This window comes from Ovis canadensis, chromosome 17 (assembly GCF_042477335.2).
Source record: "Ovis canadensis isolate MfBH-ARS-UI-01 breed Bighorn chromosome 17, ARS-UI_OviCan_v2, whole genome shotgun sequence".
In the NCBI taxonomy this organism is placed as follows: domain Eukaryota; kingdom Metazoa; phylum Chordata; class Mammalia; order Artiodactyla; family Bovidae; genus Ovis; species Ovis canadensis.
In genome coordinates this window covers 73,847,533-73,857,401 of record NC_091261.1, presented here as the reverse complement: position 1 = coordinate 73,857,401, position 9,869 = coordinate 73,847,533, and positions in this window count along the sequence as shown.

Sequence of the window (9,869 nt, the reverse complement as noted above, 5' to 3'; positions counted from 1 at the left end):
GGGCCAGCCCGCCCGGCGCGGAAGCGCGCCGACTCCAACATTCAGGTACGCCCAGGTGAGCCGCTCCCAGGTGACCCGTCCCCACGTGTTTCCTGCCACCCCCGGCGTGGCACCCCGCAACCAGGCGAGCTGGCTCGGGCCGCGTCCTCTCCTGATGGGCAAGGTCACACAACTCACAACTCATCCACCAGCCCAGGTTACGGCCCCATCCTGCCAGCATCCTTCAGGACATTTGCTAGCCCACAAACAGGGACTAAGCTTTAACAGTCCCAGGAGACTTTTTGGACACTGCTGTGATCAAAGTTCTCTTTGGCTACAACAGTGAGGATCCTTGATTCTTTTTTAGTGATCTTCTGCCTGTTGGACACTGGCCAATCACAACTCAGCCATGCCTAACTAGGACTCTTGTCACCTGAAATCTGGGGTCCAGTCTTACCTGTACAGTCTGATATTACCTGATGGACTCAGCCCAGTGTACAATCCAACTCAATCACCACCTGACTGGTGCATGTTTCCTCAAACCTGACTTCACCCCAATAGCCTAGGGTACATGCTTGCCACAACCTAGAGCACAATTCATCTCAGTCACAACCCACCTTGATGCTTGTATCCTAAAACCTAGCACAGAGCTGTTGAGAGCTTCTCATTCGTTCTCAGAATAAGCAGTTCACTATGCTCCCACCATGCACCATGCACCATGCACTGTGCTAGGCATTGTCCTGGCTCCTGTAGGGCTCACATTCTAGTTGAGGAGACAAGGTAATACATTATATTACAATACCATACATAAGTAAATAAGACAAATTCGAATGCTAAGTGTAATGAAGAAAATAAAATAAGGCGGAGTGACAGGGATGACTGAGGATGTGCTTGTGATAGGATGTAGGGAGTGAGGGGCAGTAAGTACAAGGGGCAGTAAGTACCTATGAAGTGGTGACGTTTGACCCAGGACCGGAAGAAGTAGGAGACAGCCAGAGTGGCCGGGACACATGCCAAAGCCTTAAGGTGACAAAAAGCTTGGCGTGTGCAAGCAATCAGGGGAGGGGATGGGAGTGGAGCGAGTGAGAGGATGAGGCAGAGACATGCTGATAGGAACTGTGCTCAAGGAGGAGAGCAGGGGCTTGCTGGGTTAGGTAGAGTGTGGTATAAAGTTCAGACTTTAAGCTAAGGGCAATGAGAACTCCCCGGTGTCAGTAAAAATAATTGCCAAACTTTATTCAATATTTTCAATGTAATCTTGCAAGGGGCAAATGAGAGAAGAGGCTGTTCCAAACCCATGTATAGTCAGGAAATGAAAGGATCTGGGGGGAAAAAGACTATTATCATGTCTTATTCATGACCCAAACCCTGACATGTTCCATCAAGTCAGCTCACCCACGAATAGAAGCCCAAGCTGTCAGCCTTGGCTTGTTCCCACCCCACCCAACCTCACCCCCCTCAGGCATCCTAAGATACCATCTCCTTGAAGCCTCCCTCACCAGCCCGCCCAGAACTTGGACCCAGAACCCCCACCCATATTTCAGACACAGCCCTGCCATTAATTCAACAGAGAGATCACAGCCTACATGGGGACCGCCAGCCTCAGATGACACCCCGATTTCTCAACTTGCTCCATCTCAGCCAAACCACCGGAGACTGTGGCTGATATCAAAAGTTCAAGTCTAGAAAAACTGTCTTGCCATGGAATATGGGTTTGATGTGGTGAAATGGGTCATTGTTCTGAGTGAATGCGATGTCTTGATGCCTACCCATCCATACAACAAAATTTTTAAGTGCCTGCTGTGGGATGGGATCCCCAGCTCTCCACAGTCCCCACCACTCTCAGAGAGCCTCTGAATCTCCTCTTTCCTCTTTGAAGATAAAACATAGTTCATTGGGAGGTACTTTGAGACTACTATCCCATCTCTCATCAGACTTTCCGTTTATTTTTATCAGTACAGACTTCTGATTCCATGGGTTACAATCCATTGCTGTTATTATTTATTTGGGCACCCAGTGTATCCTAGACTCAGCCCATGATGGTCCTTTTCGGTTGGCTTCTGTCTCCCTATCATTCTTTAAACATTTCCTTACTTTCTGGCACAAGATATTCCAGGCTCCTCTTGTACTTTTTGACTGCGTTGAGTCTTAATTGCAGCATGTGATATCTGTGTTGTAGCATTCAGGTTTTTCACTAGTTGGGGTGTGTGGGCTGAGACTCCCTGCAGCATGTAGGATCTTAGTTCCCCGATCAGGGGTCGAACCCAAGTCCCCTGCATTGCAAGGTGGATTCTTAACCATTGGACCATCAGGGATGTCCACACACACACATTTATATCTATATTTGTTTCCACAGTCTTCTATTGATGTTGAAAAGCACGAGTTCACCCTAATAGATCCAATTCCAACCTAACTCCACAGGGTTAATGCTAGTCTTTTCATGTTGGTAACCTCCTCTCCAACAGTGAGAAACCTAGTATTTTCAGTGTGTTCACTTAATTGACCAACCCCACCCCATATATCATGATTTCTTATTATTGATGCGGCCCTCTACCCAACAAGGATACCCTCTACACCCTACTCAATCTCTGACACCCCATGCGTGCGTGCTAAGTAGCTTCAGTCATGTCCAATTCTTTGTGACTCTATGGACCGTAGCCTGCCAGACTCCTCTGTCCATGAGATTTTCCAGGCGAGAATACTGGAGTGGGTTGCCATGCCCTCCTCCGGGAGATCTTCCTGGCCCAGGGATCAAATCTACATCTTTTCCATCTCCTGCATTGACAGCTGGGTTCCTTACCACTAGTGCCACCTGGGAAGCCACCTGACCCCCCATGCCAAGCTGCTTTTCCATTAGGATGCCCTCCTCACTCACACAAGCTCTGGCCCCTATGATAGGGCCACCCTCACCCTATATGGACCCTCTTCTTATCCCATTGGGCTATGACACCCCGCTGTGGACCAGCATGTGTCTTATCCCCCTCCCCCTACAGCTCACATTGATGTTGCTGGGACCCCCTAGTGGATCAAACTTTTGTTTAGGCCACCTGGATTCTTTATTATGGCACATGCATGGGCTCTCAGTTCCCAGACCAGGGATCAATCTCCCCTGCATTACAAAACGGATTCTTAAACACGGGTCCAGCAGGGAAGTTCCTGGATCAAACTGTTATTGAATATAATGGAAGTGGGAGGAGGGGGCTTCCCAGGGGGTTCAGTGGTAAAGAATCCACTTGCCATGGACAGAGGAGCCTGGCAGGCTACAGTCCATGGGGTCACAATGAGTCTGACACAACTTAGCATAATGGAAGGGAAGGGAATGGGCGGGAAGGGGAGGGAGAAGAGGGGATGGGAAGCTCGGGGAGGAGCCACGTAAACGTTAGCAACTGGGGCCATCAGCTATGGACCATCAACCCCCACCTGGAGCTTACTGTAGTGGGGCAAACCTCACACATTCAGTACATATGCCCACTCCAGTACTCTTGCCTGGCAAATCCCATGGACAAAGGAGCCTAGTGGGCTGCAGTCCATGGGGTCGCTGAGTCGGACATGACTTTTCACTTTCATGCATTGGACATCACTTTTCACTTTCATGCATTGGAGAAAGAAATGGCAACCCACTCCAGTGTTCTTGCCTGGAGAATCCCAGGGATAGAGGAGCCTGATGGGCTGCCGTCCATGGAGTCGCACAGAGTCGGACACGACTGAAGCGACTTAGCTGCAGAAGCAGCTGAAACAAAGAGGACAGAGGATGAAGTCAACAATAAATAAGGTTTTGTGTGGGAGATACTTCCAGACACAGAGGAGCCACCTCATCTTTTTGAATTGTTGGGCCATCACACTTGCTCCATCAGCTACGAACCTGCTCTCAAATTGATTTGCAGGACCAGCTTGGCCAGTGGAGTTAATTCTAGTGCTAGGCATTGACTCAGTGGGAGTGAGGTGTTTATCCTACCAAGTTTCGTCGTTTTCCTGAACCAACTCCACCTGTGTTAATAGCTTCTTTCCAAATCAAATCTGGGTGACTCAGATGGTCCCTTCTCAACAGTGTTTGTTGGGATGGATGAAGAAGACCAAGTTCATGTTCTTTTGGACATTTCACCCTGGAAATCAGCTTCCCAAGGTTGATTTGGTCATAATATGGTCATAATAATAGTAACAGATGACATTTATTGAGGGCTTCCCTGGTGGCTCAGCAGTAAAGAATCTGCTTGTCAATGCAGGAGACCTGGCTTTGATCCTTGGGTCAGGAAGATCCCCTGGAGAAGGGAGTGGTAACCCACCCCAATGTTCTTGACTGGGAGATCCCACGGAAAGAGGAACCTGGCAGTTTACAGTCCATGAGGTCACCAAAGAGTCGGACACGACGTAGTGATCAAACAACCGCACCAGCGTTTATTGAGCGCTTACTATGTTTTGAGCCACTTCATAGCTGTATGGCCATGGGCCATACTTCTGTATAAGTTCCCAGGGGCTGCTGTAACAAATGACCATAAACTTGCCAGTTTCAAACAACTGAAATTTATTCTCCCACAGTCTGGAGGCCAGACGTCCGAAATCTGTATCTCGGGGGTAAAGTCAAGGTGTCAGCAGCGCTGCACATGCTGGGAGGGCCCTAGAGGAGAACTTGTCCCTTAGCTCTTCTGGTTTCTGGTGGCTCCAGCTGTCCCTGACTTGTGACTGCATAACTCGGGCCTCTGCCTCTGTCTTCTCCTCTGTGTGTGTGAAGTCTCTCTCCGTCTCTTTTTCCTTTTCTTTTTTTTTTTTTTTTGGCCGCACTATGCGGTGTGTGGGATCTTCCCAGACCAGGGATCGAACCTGTGCCCCCTGCAGTGGAAACACAAGAGTCCAGCCACTGGACCCCTAGGGAAGTCCCCTGTTTCTCTCTTATAAGGAGGGCACTTGTGATGGCATTTGGGGCCCATCAGACAGTCCAAGATGATTTCTCCATCTCAACCCCTAATCACATCCGCAAAGACCCTTTTCCAAATCAGGTCACACTGACAGGCTCAGGGGATAGCACTTGATCTTTCTGAGGGCCGTTCCTCAGCTGGCCACACTTCTCCTCTCTAAGCCTCAGTTTATCCCACCTGTAAAATGAGGATAGCAATCATGGTAATGGCCTCTCAGGGCTGATGTGGGGTTTAACAGGTTAATGGAAACCTGGCCAGGGGTGGGGAGGCATTGGCAGGCAGGCAGCCCTCGATGAATGGTGTGGTTATTATGAATCGATTTCTTGAGTTATTTCTACCCAGGACTGGCAATTGTGGGGGTAATTGATTCCAGTGATGTCACTTCCCCAGCTGCCAGGTTTTCAGCAGGATTAAACGTGCCAAATTGGCTTTGTTGAGCCAACTTCTCTGGGTGTGAACAGCCGCCATGCCAACCCGCCTTGCAGTTTCGTGGAGCCCGTCTGCCGCTTCTCCCTAATTAACGCGAAGGCGACGCTCGCCAGCAGGCCTGCTTGCTGCCATCCCAGGAAAACAGTGCCACAGATGACAGCTAAATATTTGAACATTTTTTGTTTCAGTTGCTGCATGAAAATAGTATTTTGGGCATTTAAACAACACAGAGTAAAGGGAGAAATTCTGGTTCATTTTCTACCCATGGGGCAGCCTTGGGAAAAAAGTGCTATAAGGGAACCCAATCAGGCCACTGACCTAAGACAGTGTCACAACAAACTACCTTTGCTATTGGTAGCTCTACCACTTCTAGCTGTGTGACCTTGGGCAAAGAACCTCTCTGAGTCTCAGTTTCCACATCTGTAACATGGGTATCCTAATAGCCCCTCCTTCAACATAGTGAGAATATTCAAGGAGACGGCACCTAAGGATTTAAGGAACCACTTGGGACATAGGTTGGCCCTGGGCCTAAATCACTTGGCGGTGCTGCAGGTGAGACTGTTGATGATTCTAGAAATGCCCTGCCCAGCTCTCAGTACTTCGGGGTGGGAGCAGAGTGAAAGCAGCCAGGTCCACCCCTAAGAGGCCCCCTGGATCCAGTCCTGACCCTGTTGTTGATCGGTTTCTAGACTCTATTTCCTTCTGTGTGCTTCAGTTTCTCCCACAGAGCAGATGGGTCTGGAACAAGTATTTCAAAAGCCCTTTCTAGGGGGAGAGGGATAAGTCAGGAGGCTGGGATTGACATGTGCACACTCCTACACACAGAAAACAGATAACTATTAAGAACCTATTTAGACTTCCCTGGTCCCGTGGTTGAGAATCTGCCTTGCAATGCAGGGGATGTGAGTTCAATCCCTGGTCGGGGAGCTAAGATCCCATGTGCCCCGAAACGACTAGGCCCACACGCCACAACTACAGAGCCCATGAGCCACAACTCAGAGTTCGTGTGCTGCAATGAAAGGTCCCACATGAGGCAACGACGATGTGACTAAGGCCTGATGCTGCCAAATAAATAGATACATAAAACAAAGAACCTACTGCATAGCACAGGGAACTCTCTTCTGTACTCTGTGACGGCCTATGTGGGAATAGAACCCAAAAAAGGAGTGAGTATATGTATACGTATAACTGGTTCGCTCTGCTCTACACTTGAAACTAACACGACACTGTAACTCAACAACACGCCAATAAAATTTTTAAAATAAAATAAATGAACTAAGCTGAAGCCATTTAAAAAAAAAAAAAAAAAGGCCCTTCTGCCGTCTGGTTCCACTAGCGGCTTCCAGGGGTGTGTCCCTCACTCTTGCTGCCCCAGGTAGCTGGCCTGGCTGCAGGACCCAGGCTAGTAATGTGAGTACTTCACTGTGCCAAAAAGGGTGGAGTGGAGGTGCAGCTCAGGGGACAGGAAGAAGGCTCCTGAAATTCATCAGAAGAGTCTGGGAACATCCCAGGTGCTTGCTCAACAGAGATCGCACTGAATTTTTAGAAACCGGTCCTGCACCCTGCCCAGGTTGTGTGGCAAACCTCTCTGGCAGAGGTGTGGCCTCCAGTCCATGTCCCCACACTCCTGACTATGAGGGTGTAGCACCCATGGGCCACAGTTTCATTCGCCCACTCTCAGGGTATTTATTAAGTACCCACTGTATACCAAGAAGCACAGCAGAGGCTGGGACACACACCAGAATCCAGACAGCCAGGTCCCTGGCTCTCATGAAGTTTTCAGTCCACTGCGGGCAGGATGTTACTCTTTAAAATCATTTATTGAGCACTGCAGTGGACAGTATGGAGGAAAAATCCAGTGTGTTCTGAGGCTAGGTAACCTGACCGGGTTAGACGGGTTGGGGGGAGGGCCTCTCAGAGGAAGAGGTGTTTACACCAAGACCTGAAGGATGAGAAAGAGTCAGAAGGGGAAACAGCCTTCTAGGCAGGGGGAACAGCACGGCAGAAATAGTGCCGTGAGACTCAAACAAATAGATGGCTAGCGTGCTGGGCAAAGTCGGCCAGGGCCCAGACGGTGCCAGGCTCAGTGGCTTGCTCACGGTGTGGCTTCACGTGGAGAGAGATGGGGAGCTAGGGAGGGCTCAAAGTCAAGCAGAAAAGGGAGCTGCCCCAACACCTTGTAGTTAGGAATGGGAGGCTCTCTGCCATCTGGGGATGGCTAGTGGGTGCCCATGTCTGGGAAAGGCATGGAAAACACAGGGCTGGCTCCATGCCCTATCTCTGTGGACTGTGCCCAGATCTGATGATGGCCCAGCAGGATGGAACCAGTGTAAGCTTTGGGGTGGGGGCCTGGCACACATCATATGGCCAGCCACGCTAAGCCTCAGTTTCCCCATCTGAAAAATGGAGCTGTGATAACCCATAATTCCTGGAGACACTAAGTGTTAAGCAGGTGCCAGCCAAGTCTCCTCTCCTCTGCTGCCTCCATGCACTAAGGCCACCAGCGGCTCTCACTAGAGACACTGGCTCTGCCACTGATCTCATCTGGGTACGACCTCCCCATCCCTGGGCCTCAGTTCCCATAGAGAGGAAGGGATTTGGATAGGTGAGCCCCGCCTTGCAGGGCCAGGTGGTTCTCCAGCTGTGGTGACATCAGATCCAGCAGGGGGACTTGTCAAGAGACAAGTCTTCTTGGGTTTCACCTCCCCCAAGGGAGCATCCCTTCCCCAGTGGTTCGCACGGTCCAAGAATTACACTTTGATTCTAAAAGCAGGAGATGCACACATCACCTGCTTTCCAGAAAGTGTGCTGTGTGCACGTGGTGACGCCTGTCTTTAGAAATTCTGCCAGAATTCCGCCGTGGGAAGGGAAACCAGCCTGAGCAATGAAACAGCAGAGTTCAAGCAACCACACTAATCCAGGCCCCTGCCTCACTGCCACCGAGTGGCATTCTTTCGGAATTCTGTCTGTGCACGTGGGCTGCAGCTGACTGCCAACCTTCCCCGGGGAAAGGAGTGTTTGAATAGTTATTTTGTTTTCTCGAGCTTTCTCTTGCCAGTAACACCCCGGCTATGGAAACATACCCACAGTGTGATGTCTGAGCTGCAGAGTGATAATGATAATAATGATTTGTATTTCCATGACCTGATTTTTTACATTAAATAGTTGAAACAGAAAAAAAAATCAAAAAAAGAAACTCAAAGTAAATTAAAAAATCCTACTTTGAGATGGTTGTACATTGTGAATATACTTAATGTCACTGAATAGGACACTTAAAAATGGTTAAAGTGGTCATCTTTGTCTCTTTTATGCGTAATTTACCCCCAAAGCCATGTCATATGTCTGTCCTATGGGTGTATGAAATGTTCATAAGATGTTATTAATAATTACCGAGGAAATTGGTGGGAAATATAAGGAAACTCTCTGTACTTTCTTTGGAAACTTTCTGTAAATCTAAATCTATTCTGAAATTAAAAATTAAAAAAAAAATCAGATGTCCAGGCCCTGGTCCTGACCAATGCAATCAGAATCTCTGTCTCGGGGATCACGCATCAGGATTTATCAGAAAGCTCTGCTAGCAATTCAGAACTCCCAGGGTTGGACGACTCATGCATGGAAAGCACCTCTTAAGTATAAAGCATGGGGGAAGTGATCAACCAACTAAAGTTTTGATTTTTTAAGGTTTTTTTTTTCTGAGGTGGACCATTTTTAAAGTCTTTATTGAATGTGTTACAATATTGCTTCTATTGTTTATGTTCTGGATTTTTGGCTGAGAGGCATGTGAAATCTTAGCTTCCCTACCAGGGATCAAACTAGCACCCTCTGCTCTGGAAGGCGAAGTCTTCACCACCAGACTGCCAGGCAAGATACCCAATGCTTTATTTTTAATAAAATTACACAAGTAACAGTGACCAATGTACAATTAAAAACCCACAGAGAAAAATTAAAATCACCCCTAATCCTGGCCCCTAGTGACAACCACTGTTTCGGATGAAAAAGTCCTTTTACCCCTTTTTCTCATGGATAATACCTACCTCTATTATTATTCCTGTTGTTATTGTTATTAAAACACAAAACTGGACTTCCGAGAGGCAGCCTTGTAGCCCCAGAGTCTTTGAGCTTCCCTATCTACAAGACATCCTTGCTTTCAGGGAGGGCGGGGAGGCCAGCTTAGGTATGAAGAGAGAACCCAGGGTGGTTGATGAAAAGCTGTGAAAACCCAGCCTAGATAAATGTGCCTCGGCAGCGCCACCTGCTGCTTATGTAGGGGCATTGCACAGCCTCCAGCACGGTCCCGGTTCAGCTAATAGGGAAGCCACCCCAGTGTTACCATGCTACTCCCATTCCTGTTTTCTCCTCTCTTGCCAGAATACCTCCAAACAAGCCCAGGAACAGCCCCAAGAAACAGTGCGCTGGCCCAGGGCCTGTGCATGCAGTGTCCCTCTCGATGGCTCCCTGCCAGGAGTACCGCTCTGTGGGCCATCGTTATCAGCCTGTCACAAAATATTTAATATTCCTGAGCACTTTATATGGCCCAACTGGTCCACA